The sequence below is a fragment of the Hypanus sabinus genome, chromosome 8 (assembly GCF_030144855.1).
Source record: "Hypanus sabinus isolate sHypSab1 chromosome 8, sHypSab1.hap1, whole genome shotgun sequence".
NCBI lineage: Eukaryota > Metazoa > Chordata > Chondrichthyes > Myliobatiformes > Dasyatidae > Hypanus > Hypanus sabinus.
Genome location: NC_082713.1, coordinates 85,493,406 through 85,512,389, shown reverse-complemented (window position 1 = coordinate 85,512,389; position 18,984 = coordinate 85,493,406). Strand labels below are relative to the sequence as shown.

At 42.1% G+C, this 18,984-nt stretch overlaps 1 long non-coding RNA gene across 1 annotated transcript in view; it reads right to left on the bottom strand.

The window, feature by feature from the left end:
* Positions 1-262: 262 nt before the first annotated feature.
* Positions 263-18,984, bottom strand: part of LOC132398281 (uncharacterized) — a 36,199-nt gene continuing 17,477 nt past the window's right edge. The window contains exons 2-4 of the long non-coding RNA XR_009513603.1: positions 2,808-2,980; positions 1,142-1,338; positions 263-556 (exon numbers count right to left, since the gene is read on the bottom strand). This is a non-coding gene — a long non-coding RNA (uncharacterized LOC132398281). The remainder of the gene's footprint in view (positions 557-1,141; positions 1,339-2,807; positions 2,981-18,984) is intronic.

Below are 18,984 nucleotides of genomic sequence, written 5' to 3'. Positions count from 1 at the left end.
ATACAGATACATGGGATTAGTGTAGTAGATACAATGGCAACATGCATGTGATGGGCTGAATGGCCCATTTCTGTGCTATAAAACAGTAAGACTTCAAAGAAAGAGGTTATGGCTTCTCTATATACTATGGAGTTTTAGCTCCAGAAGTTACACGTTTTATCTTTCATGGCTTCAATATGAGCTTGGAGCACTGTAGGACACACTAAAGAACAAGTGAGGAGCCCCAACATGACAGAGGAAGCTCAATTGTCAGAGGCCTTACCCAGGAAGACGTCTGATCCAGGGTTTCAACCGTGTCAGATCTGAGGGGGTTAACATCTCTGAATATCTAAGGTGAGCTGTTATTATTATGGGGGAGCCCTTGTTTCAGAAGCAGGTTGGAATGAGGTTTGGAGTTTAAACGTCTCTCCTCTTGGCTTAGAAGTGATGTTGCAGATGCTCTTTAACCCTGAGTTGTTATATTTTACAAAGCCAAGGATATCCCACCAGCCACTGTTAAACTATTGGCTGTACAGTAGCAGAAAATGCTGAAAATACTCAGCAGGTCAGGCAGCATCTAAGGAAAGGGAAACAAAGTTACAATTTCATGTCAAAGACATCAAAACTGGCAAAAATGAGAAAACAGGACAGCTCTAAGTTGCACAGAGGAGTGGGGAGTGGAAAAGACAGAGAGAATATCTGAGATAATGTGAAATATTCTCTTCTGATCCTATATATGGCTCGGTTTTTAACTGCCTCCTCTGTTCTGGGGCAATTAGGGATGGACAGTGCCACATATGTCAAATTCAACTCACAAAGCAGGTAAATTCCTGCACACACTGATTCAAATCCACGTCCTGAGGTCAGGGTGAAAATTTATTCTTCTGATCACACAGATGTAATATCTCTCTCAGCTGACAACCTCTTAGTTACTTCTTGATGTTTGGACCCTCATGTTTGGCATCACTTACCAAGCAAACCTAACTGTATATTGCATCACAGTATATTAGAATTAGTATCTTCAATGAATTGTAACCAGTGGGTGCAGTTAATGCAAACTATATATTCAAGGCTGATGTTTGAAGTAGTTCTGAGAAGGACAAAATCCCAATGAGTCAAATTCACACATCCAGGTCATTTATAATCTCTCTCCCAGCCTTACCTCTCCGCAGCAAAAATTCTTCTTTGGTGATATATTTCAGCAAAACAAATGAAAATTAAGCACTTCCAGTCCTTTATAGATGAGCATAAGAAGTGGTCAGCTGACCACCAGCAGTCCCATGCCTGAAGGCACAGATAGAATTATTCCCGAAAGCTGCAATACAATCCCAGTGCCCAGGATTGTCACTTCCAACAAGTCTGTAAAAGACACAGTGTACGGAAATCAAAAATTTAGTAGCCAGACTCATAAGATGACAAAGGTCATGTCCCAAAGAAGAAAAACAGCAACCCGCTCTCTGGCTAACTATTTTCATTATTTCCATTGAAGTTAGCAAGGAAGTTACTACCCTGAATGTTCTTCCCTAATAATAACAGTTTTACGGTGATTAAAATAATAGCAACTTCCAGTCTCGATATAAATGTAGTTGAACAGAATTACTTAGTAAATCCTTAGAAGAAAATTTAATTTTTGAAGGATTTTAAAGCATCACATTATTTTTGTTATATTTCATACTTCTAGCTGCGCTTTCCTCTAATATAACCATATAACAATTACAGCACAGAAACAGGCCATCTCGGCCCTTCTAGTCCATGCCAAATGCTTACTCTCACCTAGACCCACTGACCCGCACTCAGCCCATAACCCTTCATTCCCTTCCTGTCCATATACCTATCCAATTTTACTTAAATGACAACACCGAAACTGCCTCTACCACTTCTACTGGAAGCTTGTTCCACACTGCTACCACTCTCTGAGTAAAGAAATTCCCCCTCATGTTGCCCTTAAACTTTTGCCCCCTAATTCTCAACTCATTTCCTCTTGATTGAATCTCCCCTACTGTATATGCCCAATCTTTGCTTCACTTCCCGTATGATGATCCATTTATTGTTTAGCATCCCTCAGTGAGCCTATTTCAATCCAATTGGTTGAAGAGCCTTCTTGCTGCTTGACCTGCTTGCTCAGGTAAACTGGAGAGGTTATGAATTGGGTATGTAATTAGCTGAAAAGCACTCAAACAGTTCTAAGCAATAGTAGCTGAAGTAACTAAAGTCATTTATTCATTATTTATCACAAAATACAAACTATTGTGTTCCAGAATAAACCAACTGCTAATAAGGTATAAAATTATCTAAAAACCTCTTCATTCTCCTAATTTCTAATTGTGTTTATATAGACCATTGACCTCTGCAGCTCTGCCAAGCACCCAGGCTACGATTCCCTTGCATATCTATCTTGCTTTGTGTTGAGCTGGGAAGAGAGAAAAGCAACAAAGAAATTCTAATCCCTTAATCGAAATTTTCAAATTAAACTATTGTGATTTATTGCTGAAAACTTCCAGCTGTTTTCAATTCAAAACCAAAGCCAGAGTACATTTCTTATCATAGTATGTATACAGTATACAAGCAACACACACATCCCATCGCCTTTTCCCTCTCTCACCTTATCTCCTTGCCTGCCCATCGCTTCCCTCTGGCACTCCTCCCCCCTTTTCTTTATTCCATGGCCTTCTGTCCTCTGTCTTCAGACCCCCCCCCCCCTTCTCCAACCCAGTGTCTCTTTCAACAATCATCTTCCTAGCACTTTACTTCACCCCCACCCCTCCTGGTTTCACTGTCACTCTGTGTTTCACCCTCCCCTGCCCCCACCTTTTAACTCTACTCCTCACCTTTTTTTCTCTATTCCTGCTGAAGGGTCTCAGCCTGAAACATCGACTGTACTCTTTTCCAAAGATGCTGCCTGGCCTGCATTTTGTGTGTTGCTCGGATTTCCAGCACCTGCAGATTTTCTCTTGTTTGTGAAGCAGTATACAACCGTGAGATTGGTCTTCCCCACAGACAGCTGTGAAACAAAGTAAACCATGGAACCCATTCGAAGAAAAACCATCAAACCACTCCTCCCCACGTGCAAAAAAAACAAATTCCACATTCAGCAATAACAAACAAGGCAGGGGAGCAGGGATGACTGGAAGAATTGGATCAGCCCATGATTGAATGGCAGAGCAGACTCGATGAGCCAAATTGCCTACTTCTGCTTCGATATCTTATGGTCTTAAGATTGACATGAATGATAATAGTTATCAGAAAATATGTAAGAAATCAAAACTACTTCAATGTGCAATGCACCTGTTGAATTAATGTTAAAGTTTGGACTGTCTGATATCAATGGAAAGAAAGAGAGCAAACATATATCCACAGCACTTGTCAAGTAATTCCAATGAACAACATGATTTTCAAATCTAGACAAGCCAAAATACAAGAAAGCTTGGAACCAATTAGTACTGGAAAAAGATAAATCATACAAATGAAGAACAGAAATACTCCAAAAACTCCCTTTCCACTAGCCTTTGAGGAAGAGACTCTTGACCTTCCTAAGAAGAAAACGTTTTATCTATCTTTGCCTAAACCAGGGGTTCCCAACTTTTTTAGTGCCATAGACCCCTATCATTACACGAGGGGTCTGTGGGCCCCAGTTTGGGAACCCCTGGTGCCAATAAGTGACAACTCTTTCTGTGCAACTTCAATGGGAGTCATCAAACATTTCCATTTAGGACTACTACAGCTGAAATCCACAGTCAGAGCAATGAGAACTTCAGTGAGCAATATTGTTGCAAGACAGTTAAAAAATCAATTGATTCTCAAAATCAGCAGACCCTGGACTGCAGATTCAGAACGTAAGTGCAGTTCTTCTTTAAATGGGGAAGGTGCGCTGGGCTACAAGTATAGTTGAAGTGCAAAGGACCCTCCGCTCCCAACTATCCTGCTGGTGAATGTACAGTCTCTGGAAAATAAGATTGAAGACCACAGGAACTGCTGTATACATGCTTTGCATCACAGAAACAGGTCTATCTCCTGCCATTTCGGACACGGTGCTGCAGCCTGAGGGTTTCCCTATCCACCATGAAGACGGGTCACCTTTGGAATCTTCTAAAGGTGGAGCATGCTTTATGATTAACTCATCGAGGTGCACAGTCATGGTGGTTCTTTCTCAATCCTGCTCACCCCACCTGTAACATCCAATTTACCAGCTGAGGGAGTTTTCGCTGTCACTCTGGTAGTGGTGTACATTCCACCTCTGGCCAACATCAGGAAGTACTAGGAGGAGCTGAACATTATGATCAGCAATCACAAAATAGCGCACCATGATGCCTTCCTAACACTGCGAGGGACTTCAACCAACTGACTTGATGAAGCCTCTGAACTAGTAGTATTGGAGTATAAAAGTTGCATTGTTTGCTGTGTAACCAAAACTATGTAGTCAGCTTTGAGTTTGCTATTTGCTATGCATGTATCCAATTTAGTAGGAGAATGAAATCTTAAGAATGTAGAAGACAATGGTGTGTTAATAGGAGGTAGCTAAAAAATATAGATTAGCAACACAAGGAAATCTGCAGATGCTGGAAATTCAAACAACAACACACACAAAATGCTGGTGGAACACAGCAGGCCAGGCAGCATCGATAGGGAGAAGCACTGTCGAAGTTTCGGGCCAAGACCCTTCATCAGGACTAACCGAAAGGAAAGGTAGTAAGAGATTTGAAAGTAGAGAGGGGGAGGGGGAAATGCGAAATGATAGGAGTAGACCGGAGGGGGTGGGATGAAGCTAAGAGCTGGAAAAGTGATTGGCGAAAGTGATACAGAGCTGGAGAAGGGAAAGGATCATGGGACGGGAGGCCTCAGGAGAAAGGAAGGAGGGGGGAGAATACCAGAGGGAGATGGAGAACAGGCAAACAACTAAGTATGTCAGGGATGGGGTAAGAAGGGGAGGAGGAGCATTAACGGAAGTTAGAGAAGTCAATGTTCATGCCATCAGGTTGGAGGCTACCCAGCCGGTATATAAGGTGTTGTTCCTCCAACCTGAGTTTGGACCTTGTATACCTTATATAACTCTTTATATACCGGCTGGGTAGCCTCCAACCTGATGGTATGAACATTGACTTCTCTAACTTCCGTTAATGCCCCTCCTCCCCTTCTTACCCCATCCCTGACATATTAAGTTGTTTGCCTGTTCGCCATCTCCCTCTGGTGCTCCCCCCACCCCCGCTTTCTTTCTCCTGAGGCCTCCCGTCCCATGATCCTTTCCCTTCTCCAGCTCGGTATCACTTTCGCCAATCACCTTTCCAGCTCTTAGCTTCATCCCACCCCCTCCGGTCTACTCCTATCATTTCGCATTTCCCCCTCCCCCCTCTACTTTGAAATCTCTTACTATCTTTCCTTTCGGTTAGTCCTGACGAAGGGTCTCGGCCCAAAACGTCGACAGTGCTCCTCCCTATCGATGCTGCCTGGCCTGCTGTGTTCTACCAGCATTTTGAGATGTAGATTAGAACATGATTAAGTCAATGGGTAGAAACAATAGTGGCGGACGTACTTGTGATACGCAACTGTAGACCGATTGGATGTGCTAATGCAACTAAACCAGGAGATTGCTATAAAAAATGCTATGTCCAAGGATCGGTGGGCAATCAGCGACTAGCTCAATGACTGTCTCAGCTTTGATTTGCAAATTAAAGTTTAACACTTCTTGAAGAATCTTCTGCATCTCCTGGTCGTTTGTGGGGCACGAGAAACCACGACAGTAGCAATATCTCACCTTTAGAACCAGAGGAGACCACACACTTGACCACTGTAATACCACCATCAAGAACTCTTACCATGCCATCTAACAGCCACACTTTGGAAAGTCTGATTACTTGTCTGTACTTGTAATCCCAGCATAAAGGCAGAGACTAAGGACCACAGGGCCAAGAAGGCATGGTCAACAGAGTCAGATAAACATTCACAGGACTGCTTTGAGTCAGTTGACTGGACAATATTCTAGGATTCATCTTTGAATCTGAATGAATAGACAATAGTTTTCAACAATTTCATCAAGACCTATGTGGATGAGTATATGCCTTCAAGAACGTGCCAGACAAACCCAAACTATGAAATTCATAGTCTGCTGATTGCTAGAACTATGGCATTCAAGACCAATGATCCAAAATTATACCAGAATTCCAGGTATGCCCTACAGAAGACTATTTTAAAAATAAAAAAACAAATCCAATTGAAGTTAGAGATCCAATCAGATGCACATCAGCTTTGGTGGGGTTTGCAGGCCATTATTTTCTACAAGGTAAACCTAACATCATGAATGGCTGTGATGATCCACTCCCCGATGAGTTCAACATCTTTTATGCATGCTTTGAAAGGGAGAATAAATCCTCACCTACAGCATCTGATGACCATGTATCTCAGGGGCCAACATCAGAACGTCTTTCAGGAGGGTAAACACTCACATAGCAGCAGACTCTGATAGTGTACATGGTAGGGCACTTAAAACTTGTGCCAAACAACTGGCGGGATTGATCAAGGAATCTTCAATCACCAACTTCGTGAAGTCCTATGTGAAGGATAGTTCTGGTTTAAGATGGCACTGCAGAAGATGTGTGATGGCTTACTGGCAAGATTATCGACTAAAACCATTACTTATAACACCTTTTATGAAGCAAATTGTGGTGAATCATCACCGCAGACAGTGAGGAGGCAGGCGGAGGTGTGGCTGGTCTGGGGGATGAATCATAGTGGAGCATTGCGAGGTGCAATATATTCAGGCCGCTGGGCTCGTAGTCAGAGTTGGTGATATCGCTGCCGGAGATGGAATGAGCATTTTGGAGAGGAGTCAGTGTAGACGAGTTTGGATGTCCATCCACCAAGGCTGTGAATTGATCTGGCTGCTCTGTGTTTCTGCCCCACTGGTGTGAAAACTGGGACCAGAGTTTGGCTTGGGCCTGCTCTGGCTGCTCCGGGAGCTGGTCTGGGACTCAGTCTAGTTTGGGATGCTGTTGGCTTGTTTCTACTGTTTGTACATTTTTTTTTCTGCGCAGTGGATTTTTGTTTTTATATTTGTTTTTTGGTAATTGGGTTATTTGAGTTTCTTGCATTGTGATGCCTATAAGCAGACAAATTTCAAGCTGCATAATTTATAATAAATGTGTAATTTGATAATAAATGTGCTTTGAACCTCACTGCTGTAGTCAAAGGTTCCCACCTGCTTCAAAAAGGTGACCATCATAGCACTGCCCAAGAAGAGCAGGCTGAACTGCCTCAACAGCTATCACCCAGTTGCACTCACATCTATTGTGATGAAGTGCTTTGGGAGGCTGAACTTGGCCAGAAACAATTCCTGCCGAGCCAAAGACCTGGACCAGGACTGTAATTTGCCAATTGCCACAACAGCTCTACAGTAGATGCAGTCTCACTGGCTCTCCACTCAGCCTTGGATCACTTGGACAATAGTATTACCTACGTATGCTGCTTTTTATTGATTACAACTCAGCATTTAATACAATCATACCCTTCGATCTAATCAACAAGCTCCAAACCCTGGGCTTCGGTACCTCCTCTACAACTAGATCCTTAACTTCCTCATTGGGAGACCACAGTCAGTACGGATGGGAAACAATATCTCTCCCTCACTGAAAGCCAACACTGGTGAACCACAGGGATGTGTGCTTTGCCCACTGCTCTACTCTCTCTACACTCATGACTGGGTGGCTAGACACAAATCAAATGTCATCTATAAATTTGCCAATGACACCACCATTATTGGCAGAATTTCAGATGGTGATGAGATTTAAATGAGATCGATCAGCTGAATGAATGGTGTCACAGCAACAACCTTGCACTCAATGTCAGTAAGACCAAAGAATTGATTGTGGACTTCAGGAAGGGGAAATCGAGGGAACACACACCAGCCCTCATCAAGGGATCAGAAGTGGAAAGGGTGAGCAGTTTCAAGTTGCTGGGTGTCAACATCTCTGGAGATCTATCCTGGGCCCAACTTATTGATGAAATTACAAAGAAGGCATGACACAGAGACTATATTTCATTAGCAGTTTGAGGAGACTTGGTATGTCAGCAAAGATTGTTGCAAGTTTCTATAGATGTACTGTGGAGAGCAGTCTAACTGGCTGCATCACTGTCTGGTGGGGTGGGGTGGGGGCCACTGCATAGGATCAGAAAAAGCTGCAGAAAGTTGTAAACTCAGACAGCTCCCACAGCATCGAGGGTACTATCAAAAGTTGATTCCTCAAAAAGGAGACATCCATCAGTTAGGACCCTCATCACCCATCATATCTTCTAATTGCCACCATTATGGAAGAGGCCACAGAGGTGCACAAGCCTGACACTCGGCTTCTCAGGAACAGCTTCTTCCCCTCCACCACTAGATTTCTGAATGCCCAACGGACACCTATACTGTTATTTTCTTTCCTTCTATCTCTGTTATGTGTATATATTTCATATTGTCATTTATATTTCTTTTATTTTTATATATTGCAATGTACTGCCACTGGACAACAACAAATTTCATCTCATATGCCAGTGATATTAAGCCTGACTCACAGTCTGATTCTGATTATTTTTAAAGAGTGACTTCCAATATCCCACAACCATCTTGACAGTCACCCTCTGCAGACCTCTCAGGAGCTTTTGATGAGGTCACGACAATGAGACAATGACCATTCTATGTGCTTTAAGAAAATTGATTGATTAATAAATGCAATGCTTTACATGGCGAGAGAAACACAGGATTGCTTCAAAGTAAGATTACTACTTACCTTATAAAGTCTTCCTGGCTGCACAAACTTTTCCATCCAGTTTTGGTGTGGCATCATTGACAAACTCAGATGCCCATCTCTCAACACCCTTAAAAGAATATAAATGGGCCAGAAACTTCAGATGCAGGATATCTGAAATACTCAGCATAAAATGCCATGAACACCCAGCATGCCAGGCAGCATTTGTGGAGAAAGGTTGTTGGCTGAAAAATCTTTCTACAAATGCTGCCTGATCTGTTGAATATTTCTAGCACTTTCTGCTTAGCCCTGATCTGTTGAATATTTCTAGCACTTTCTGCTTAGCTGTAAAAGGCCTTTTAAGAACATTAGACTACAAAGAGTTTCCTTTCTGAATACTTTTGAGTGTGTCTTGTGGATTTTGGGCTACAGATGATGAAAATCACTAAGAAGCATTCCTATCATGCAGTATTTTATTGACATTGCCTATATTTGTTATCAATTCATAATTGAAGTCAATTAAATGTTGCCCATAATGTAAGCTGAAAAGTTTTCTATCTTGTCCAGGTATACCTGGGCATGCTTAGGCAGAGCTGATGCTGCATGACAGGACAGGTTTTAGAAAGGCTATAAAAGAATCATGCACAAACCATTCTATGCGTTTCGTTTACATGTATATCGGATTGAGGTCATGCCATGCGCATAGCATATTGTGTGTACTCATTATAGAAAGGTAATTGTATTTTCAGGAATATTTGTGACAGCAAAATGTATCACCAGTAATGCAACATCTGTAGCGATGTGCTACTCCTCTTATTAAGAAACCAATGAGATCTACTTTGGGTGTCAAACTGGCAACCAAGCCTGGGCTCCTCACATTTGTTGCACAACATACACTGTCGATCTTGAAGCTTGGCTCAGGAGCACGCAGAAGTCCCGATGATATGCTGAAAGCAGAAGGACCATGTGACAGACTGCAACTCCTGACTGGCCAGTGTATTTGGTTTATCTGCTAAAAGCAAGAAATCTATTGAATACCCCAATCTCCCTTCAGCCATGTGACCTGTGTGCTGTATGACGATAATCTTTCAGTATTGAAGCCACCGTTGAGATGGAGTCAGGAGGAGGCAGATGTACAAGCCTGGAGTGGAAAACAACACTGATACTGATACTGGTTTTGAACCCCTAATGTTGAGTGAGACTCATCTGATAACTCAATCTGAGTTCAATTTCCTGGTCAAAGGCAAAAGCAGAATTGCTGGGTTCAAGACTGCAAGGACGGAATCTGCAGTCATCAGACCCAAGCATTTCCGTAAAGGATTTCGATATTTGAGACAGATGATTCCCAGAATAACTGATGTCAAGATTAAGGAAGGCATTTTTGTTCATCCACAGTTCAAACTGGTCATCAATGACGGGCAATTTGAAGAACTTCAGTGGGACTGGAGAAAATCACATGGAAGTCATTCAGGATGTTGTTGAAAATTTTCTTGGCAACCACAGAGCACCAAACTATGTGCAGCTGGTTGGCAACATGCTTGAAGAATACAAACCTATGAAGTGCAACAGGTCACGAAAGATTCATTTTCTGCATTCCCATTTAATCCCTGCAAATCAGTAAAGAGCATGGTGAAAGGTTTCAATAGAACATTATGGTCAAGGAGAAATGGTATCAGGGCAACTGGAATCCATCAATGCAACGCACAGAAAACGCTGGAGGAACTCAGCAGGCCGAGCAGCATGAATAGAAAAGAGTAAACAATTGATGTTTCACTGGGGCTCAGCCGAAAATGTCAACTCTTTACTTTTTTCAAAAGATGCTACCTGACCTGCTGAGTTCCTCCAGCATTTTGTGCGTGTTGCCGAGATTTCCTTCATCTTTGGAATCCATCAATGATAATTGCTTAAGAAAGAAATCTCAGACAGTGGGTAGAAATGAAAATCATCAACAAAACATTCTTAGTTTAGTTGAACTATTACAATGTGTCAGCATTGTTATGCAATTAAACACATTATATTCAGTATAAGTTAATTTCTTGTTTCTCCATATTCCTACATGATACAAGTAGTCTGAAATTATATTATTATTCAGCTTCAAGCAATCTATCACAACTATAAAAAAATTTCTGAGGAAGCAACACTTTCTAAAAAATTTGCTGTCCAGTGTAATCATTAGGATTTGATACTCAGAGATACGTATAAACTGCTCAAATTGATGTTAAAGAATAATAATTAAAAGATGGAAAATAAATATCACATTAAAACTAACAAAAAAAGCAACAAACTTTTTTTTTAATTCCTATTTTGACCTTTGGGTAATTTACAGACAATGGTGTGATAATCAATTTCTCCATTTTCAGGTAACCCATTCCTGTTGTGTTCCTTTCCCACTCCCATTATCTCTCTCACTTTGTTCATCTGTTCCATCTCTCCCTTTCCTTCATCACCGAGATGTGACCATCTATCAACTTGGATTTCCTCTCCCCGGTTAACTTTTCCTCGGCCCTCTCCACCTGGCTCTATCTGCCCATCATCTCTTCCTTATCTTGTTCCACATATCACCTACCTATCTCCACCCGCCACCCTCTCCCCCCCCCACTCAGATCCAGCTGCCTATCTTTTTCTCCTTGTTTTTCCACTATCACCCACCAACCTCTGTCTTATTATTCCCACTTCCCCTCCTCCATGTGGTTTCATCTCCCCATCAACAATCCCCTTCAACATGACCACCTACCAACTTCTCTCACTTTTTTTAATAATTTCTATCACTCCCCTGCACTCTCATGCAGAATCTTGGCCTGAAACATCAAACATGCTTTCAGACTACATCTCCACAGCTGTAGTCTGACCCAAAATCTTTTGTCACCCTCGACTGTCAATCATTTCCTAATAGAACTGCATCTACCTATTTGTGTCAACAAATCTTGCGTGATTTTTTTTTACTTGAATAAATTTTCTTTCAGTCTTCTTTGCTTCATGAAGAACAATTCCATCTTCTCCAGCTCAGCTAAATAGCTGACACTGTCACTTTCTGGAATCACTGCCAAATATACCTTCTTCAGGACCTTCATATCCTTCCAAAGTAGAGTGACTTGACAAGGTCCATACACCATTGGTGGTCTAATAAGTCCATAAGATAAGTTCAACATAACACTTTACTTATTGCACTCTTCGCCTCTAGTTAGGAAACTCAGATTCATACACTTCATTAATCATTCTTGCTAATTACTACCTCTAAAGATTTATACAGCTGGAAACCAGACCCCTCCCTTCCTGCACTTACCAAATGTGACATTTGGTCTATAATAGTTGTTCTCATTCTTAGTACCAAAATATATTGCTTCCTGCTTTACCTTCTGCTTGTTTAACCATTTATCTAGCCCCTCGAAAAGTTGCAAGGTATTATTATAAGAACCCACCTTTCTGGTTTATTGAGTCTCTTCAGAGGACATTCTTGCTCTAGAATTAGAGTCATAAGTTAATACCTGGAACGTGCCCTTCTGTCTAACTCTCTATATTGACCATAATGGCCACCAAAATAGTCCCATTTGCTTACATTTGGGCAAATCCCTCCTCTTCATTCCCTCTGTACACCACCTGTCCATTACCTCCAAACCCCTCCTCTCTATTCCTTTCAAACCTCTCCTCTCCATTCCCTCCAAAACCCTCCTCTCCATTCCCTCCAAATCCCTCCTCTCCATTCCCTCCACACCCCTCCTCTCCATTACCTCCAAACCCCTCCTCTCTATTCCCTTCAAACTCCTCCTCTCCATTTCCTCCAAACCCCTCCTCTCCATTCCCTCCAAATCCCTCCTCTCCATTCCCTCCGCACCCCTCCTCTCCATTACCTCCAAACCCCTCCTCTCTATTCCCTTCAAACTCCTCCTCTCCATTTCCTCCAAACCCCTCCTCTCCATTACCTCCAAACTCCTCATCTCCATTCCCTCCAAACCCTTCATTCTTTCCAAACCCCTCCTCTCCATTCCCTCTGTACCCCTCGCCTATCCAAATGTTTTTGAGGGTTGCCTTTGTACCTGTTTTGAACACTTTCTCTGGCAGCTCATTCAAAATACTAAAATCCTTTCCTTGAAGAAACTGTCCCTCAGGTCCTTTTTACATCCTTCTCTTCTCCTTTTAAACCCATGCTCACTAGTTTTTAATTCCTCCTTCCTGTACATTCACTTTATTTGGAAAACTGAGTAAGGATGAACGACTTGCTTCTCTTAACCTATCTGGCATATTAAGTCCAAGATGGTTTTCAAAGTAATCCCACTAAACATATTCCCCCACTTATTTTCTTTGACATGCCTATCAACTTCTCTCGACGCTGGTCCCATCCACCTACAACTGGGGTCATGTTGCAGTGGCCGTTCACAACCAGAGCGCAGATTTTTAGGAGGTGGGAGAAATGAGTCATCCGGGAAAACACACTTGATTACAAGGAGGGCAAGCAAACTCTGCACAGAAAGCATTGGAGGCCAAGATCAATCCATTCTGCTGTCCTAAAATGACATTAAGTTGAAATACTGAAATATCTGAAACACATTTCTGCTGTATTCAAGATTTACTTTGAATGAATTTAATTTGCCCTAACAGAACTAGACTGCCAGCCCATGAATCATGGATCCCAGCCTCAGCATTACCAGTCCAAGAGTGAAGCTCTCTGTCAGAAAGACTGAAGTTGCTTTTAATAAAGATGTTCAACCCATTAATGAATTAATATGTTAGAGCACACTTTTGGAAAGTGTAACTTCATCAGCTGAGGCTTATAAACAAAGTGCAGTAAATAAATGCTTTCCTCGGTGGAGTTAAGTGTATTCGTTTTTTATATCTATTTGTCGATGTTTTAATCAAAACACAAAACAGCAGAACACAGGAACAGGCCCTTCATCTGATCTTGTCAGTACCAAACATGGTGCCATTCCAACTAATCCCTCTGCCTGCACGAGGTCTGCATTCCCTCCACTCATGCATCAATTTAAACTGCTACATTAATTTTACCTACATTAATCATTAATATATATCACCCCAACTATGGAGATTGCAGCAGTGCTCTTTGCAGAACATCACTGGTCATGAACTTCCAGCTAAAGTAACAGCATTTCAACCAACCCTTATTCTCTATCTTTTGTGTCCTCTTAAAGCCTCAATATTCTTTCCATAGTGTAGTGATTAGAATTGCAGACAGTGCTGCAAATGTGGTCTGACCAAAGTTTCATACCATAGAGCCATAGAACATTACAGCACAGAAACAGGCTTTTTGGCCCTTCTTGGCTGTGCCGAACCATTTTCCTGCCTAGTTTCACTGACCTGCACCTGGGCCATATCTCTCCAAACCCCTCTCATCCATGTACCTGTCCAGGTTTTCCTTAAATGTCAAAAGTGAGCCCGCATTCACCACTTGATCTGGCAACTCATTCCACACTCCCACCACTCTCTGCATGAAGAAGCTCCCCCTAATGTTCCCTTTAAACTTTTCCCCCTTCACCCTTAACCCATGTCCTCTGGTTTTTTTCTCCCCTGGAAAAAGCTTGCTTGCATTCACTCTATCTATACCCATCAAAATTTTATACACCTCTATCAAATCACCCCTCATTCTCCTACGCCCTAGGGAATAAAATCCTAACCTATTCAACCTTTCTCTGTAACTCAGTTTCTCAAGTCCCGGCAACATCCTTGTAAAGCTTATCTGCACTCTTTCAACCTTATTAATATTCTTCCTGTAATTAGGTGACCAAAACTGCACACAATACTCCAAATTCGGTCTCACCAATGTCTTATACAACCTCACCATTACATTCCAACTCTTATACTCATTACTTTGATTTATAAAGGCCAATGTACCAAAAGCTCTCTTCACAACCCTATCTACTTGTGACACCGCTTTTAGGGAATTATATATCTGTACTCCCAGATCCCTCTGTTCTACTGCACTCCTCCGTGTCCTACCATTTACCTTGCATGTTCTACCTTGGTTTGACTTTCTAAAGTGCAATACCTCACACTTGTCTGCATTAAACTCCATCTGCCATTTTTCTGCCCATTCTTCCAACTGGTCCAAATCCCTCTGCAAGCTTTGAAAACTTTCTCACTATCCACTACACCTCCAATCTTTGTATCATCAGCAAATTTGCTGATCCAATTTGCCACATTATCATCCAGATCATCGATATAGATGACAAATAACAATGGACCCAGCGCTGATCCCTGTGGAACACCACTAGTCACAGGCCTCCACTCAGAGTAGCAATCCTCCACTACCACTCTCTGGCTTCTTCCTTTGAGCCAATGTCTAATCCAATTTACTACCTCTCCATGTATACCTAGCGACTGAATCTTCCTAACTAACCTCCCATGTGGGACCATATCAAAGGCCTTACTGAAGTCCATGTATACAACATCCACTGCCTTCCCTTCATCCACTTTCCTGGTAACTTCCTCAAAAACCTCTAATAGATTGGATAACCATTGCCTACCACGCACGAAGCCATGCTGACTGTTTCTAATAAGTCCCTGTCTATCCAAATACTTGTAGATCCTATCTCTTAGTATCCCTTCCAATAACTTACCTACTACCGATGTCAAACTTACCAGCCTATAATTTCCCAGCTTACTTTTTGAGCCTTTTTTAAACAATGGAACAACATGAGCTATCCTCCAATCCTCCGGCACCTGACCCGTGGATATCGACATTTTAAATATTTCTGCCAGGGCCCTTGCAATTTCAACACTAGTCTCCTTCAAGGTCTGAGGAAATACCCTGTCAGGTCCTGGGGATTTATCTACTCTGATTTACCTCAAGATAGCAAGCACCTCCTCCTCTATAATCTGTATAAGTTCCATGACCTCCCTACTTGTTTGCCTTGTTTCCGTAGAATCCATTCCAGTTTCCTTAGTAAATACGGACGCAAAAGACCCATTTAATATCTCTCCCATTTCTTTTGGTTCTATACATAGCCAAACACTCTGATCTTCAAGAGGACCAATTTTATCCTTACTATGCTTTTGCTCTTAACATATCTGTAGAAGCTCTTCGGATTATCCTTCACCCTGACTGCCAAAGCAACCTCATGTCTTCTTTTAACCCTCCTGATTTCTTTCTTAAGTATTTTCTTACACTTCTTATACTCCTCAAGCATCTTATTTCCTCCCTGTTGCCTATACATATTATACATCTCTCTCTTCTTCTTTATTAGAATTCCAGTATCCCTTGAGAACCAAGGTTCCTTATTCTTATTCGTTTTGCGTTTAACCCTGACAGGAACATACAAACTCTGCACTCTCAAAATTTCTCCTTTGAAGGCCTCCCACTTACCAATCACATCCTTGCCAGAGAACAACCTGTCCCAATCTACGCTTTTTAGATCCTTTCTCATTTCTTCAAATTTGGCCTTTTTCCAGTTTAGAACTTCAACCCAAGGACCAGATCTATCTTTATCCATGATCAAGTTGAAACTAATGACGTTATGATCACTGGAACCAGAGTGTTCCCCTACACACACTTCCGTCACCTGCCCTAACTCGTTTCCTAATAGGAGATCTAATATTGCATCCTCCCTAGTTGGTACATCTATATATTGATTTAGAAAACTTTCCTGAACACATTTCACAAACTCTAACCCATCTAGAACTTTAACAGTATAGGAGTCCCAATCAATGTGTGGAAAATTAAAATCCCTTATAATCACAACTTTCTGCCTCCTGCAGTTGTCTGTTATCTCTCTGCAGATTTGCTCCTCCAATTCTCGCTGACTATTGGGTGGTCTATAATACAACCCTATTAATGTGGTCATGTAGTGGTGTGCTACATGTAGCGCTGAAATAACGACACAGAGTTGGTAAACTGCAGTTAAAGAAGATTTTATTCGAATTTCGCGGCTTCACTTTAATGCCTCCCTGATCCCACCATCCCCGGGCGCAGATGCTGTAGGAGGCACGTATTCACAGTCCCGCGCGAGCTTTTCCCTTTGTTGGTGAAGCAGACCTGGTGCCCTTTTGGGACTGGCCTTTGTGCCGGCGTGCTGGCTATTTGTGAGCCGGTTCGAGTGAGCTAGGAAGTGGGTCGCCACAGTCATACCTTTCCTGTTTCTCAGGTCCACCCATATGGCCTCAGTAGACAAGCCCTTTAATCTTTCCTGCCGAAGCACTGCAGTAATATTTTCCCTGACTAGCAAAGCCACCCCTCCACCCTTCATCCCTCTGCCTCTATCACGTCTGAAACATCGGAACCCTGGAACATTGAGCTGCCAGTCCTGCCCCTCCTGTCGCCAAGTTTCAGTAATGGCTATGATGTCATAATTCCACGTGTCAATCCAGGCCCTCAGCTCTTCTGCCTTTCCCACAATACTCCTCACATTGAAATATACACACCTCAGAAGATTATTACCACCACACACAACCTTACTATTTATGACTTTGCATGAACTACTAACATCATTTATTTTTACCCCCGTTCCACTATCTACTTCGTTCCCATCCTCCTGCAAATCTAGTTTAAACATACAACTACAATATGAATTCCCTACTTTTATATTCAACACCACAAAGTTCCTCTGTGCATCAGTCCTCCAAGAGTCCTGCCATTTACTGTATTCTTTCCTCGTGTGTCTGGCCTTCCAAGTATACAAGCAAATTATATAACTACTGTTTCATATTTCAGCATATTTTGAATATGAATAGATTTATGCAAATATCCACAGTGAAATCCGAGAAGTTCTGAAACAAAAATATAAACTCCTACTTTCTTAAGGAATAGAGAATCAAATTAACACCAGAGAGTCTGCAGACACTGGAAATTCAGAGCAACACACACAAGATGCTGGAGGAACTCAGTAGGTCTGCCAGCATTTATGCAAATAAATTAACAGTCAACATTTCAGTCTGATACCTTTCATCAAGATTGGAAAGGAAAGAGGAAGATGCCAAAAATGAAAGGTCGGGAAGGAAAAGCAGGACTATTTAGAAGGTGATAGGTGAAACCAGGTGGGTGAGAAAGGTAAAGGGCTAGAGAAGAAGGAATCTGATAGGAGAGAAGAGTGGACAATGGAAGAGAACAAAGAAGGAGGGACACCAGGGCTCAATGATGACAGGTGGAGAGAAGAGGTAAGAGGCCAGAGTGTGGAATAAAAGAAGAGGGAAAGGGGAGGGGAAAAATTAGCAGAAGGAGAAATCAATGTTCATGCCATCAGGTTGGAGGATACCTGGAGGAATATCAGGTGTTGCTCTTCCACCCTGAGAGCTGTCTCATTGTGGCACAAGAGGAGGCTGGCCACTGGGAAATTCCACCTGGCAGATAGAGCAGAAGTGTTTAACAAAGCGGTTCCCTAATTTATGTCGAGCTTCACCAATATGCAGGAGCCACATCGAGAGCACCACATATAATAGACGACCCCAACAGATTTGCATGTGAAGTATTGCCCCACCTAGAAGGATTGTTTGGGGCCCTGAATGGAGGTAAGGAGGAGGTGAATGGGCAGTGTAGGATTTCTGTTGCTTTCAGGAATAAGCGTCAGAGGGAAGATTATTGTGGAAGAATGAATAGACTAAGGAATCATGGAAAATGGAGGGTGGAGGGGAAGGTAAATATGTGTTTGGTTGTAATATCTCATTGAAGTTGCAGCGAATGCAGAGCCTCATGGGGTGGTAGGTGAGGACAAGGGGATGGGAGGATGGGATGACAGCGGATGCCTGGGATGGAGGAGATGCAGATGAGGCGAGGGCAGCATCAATGGTGGAGGAAGGAAAACCCTGTTCGATGAAGAAGGAGGACAATGTCAAATGTCCTACAATGGAAATCTCATCCTGGGAACAGATGCAGTGGAGATGAAGGAACTGAGAAAAGGGAATAGCATTTTTACAGGAGACAGGTGGGAAGAGGTAGAGTCGAGATTGCTGTATCAAATTAATCATTTAGCATTCAAATCAAATTTACAGGTAGGTTTCATTATTACAAGTAAGGCCCTGTATGTTTATTCTCCTTCTGAAGCTGAAAGATATGATCTGTCAAAATGTTTTAAAAAGGTGGTGTTCTTCTTGAAGTAGAATGGTACAATGTTGATGTTGGGTCACATTTGCTGTCTGTCTCAGCATTAAATCTGCTGAATCATTAAAATGTGTGCAACCTGAAATAACCAGAGAAAGTTATGTCTTAACAGTATGCACACACAATGATCTGACACTTAATGTCAGTCAGTCACTGTGGTACTGAAAATTAAATATTAAAACTATAAAGTATATTTTAGTGCTTCAAAAATGTCCAGTGCAGCTTAAGAAGGGCTGTCAATCTGAA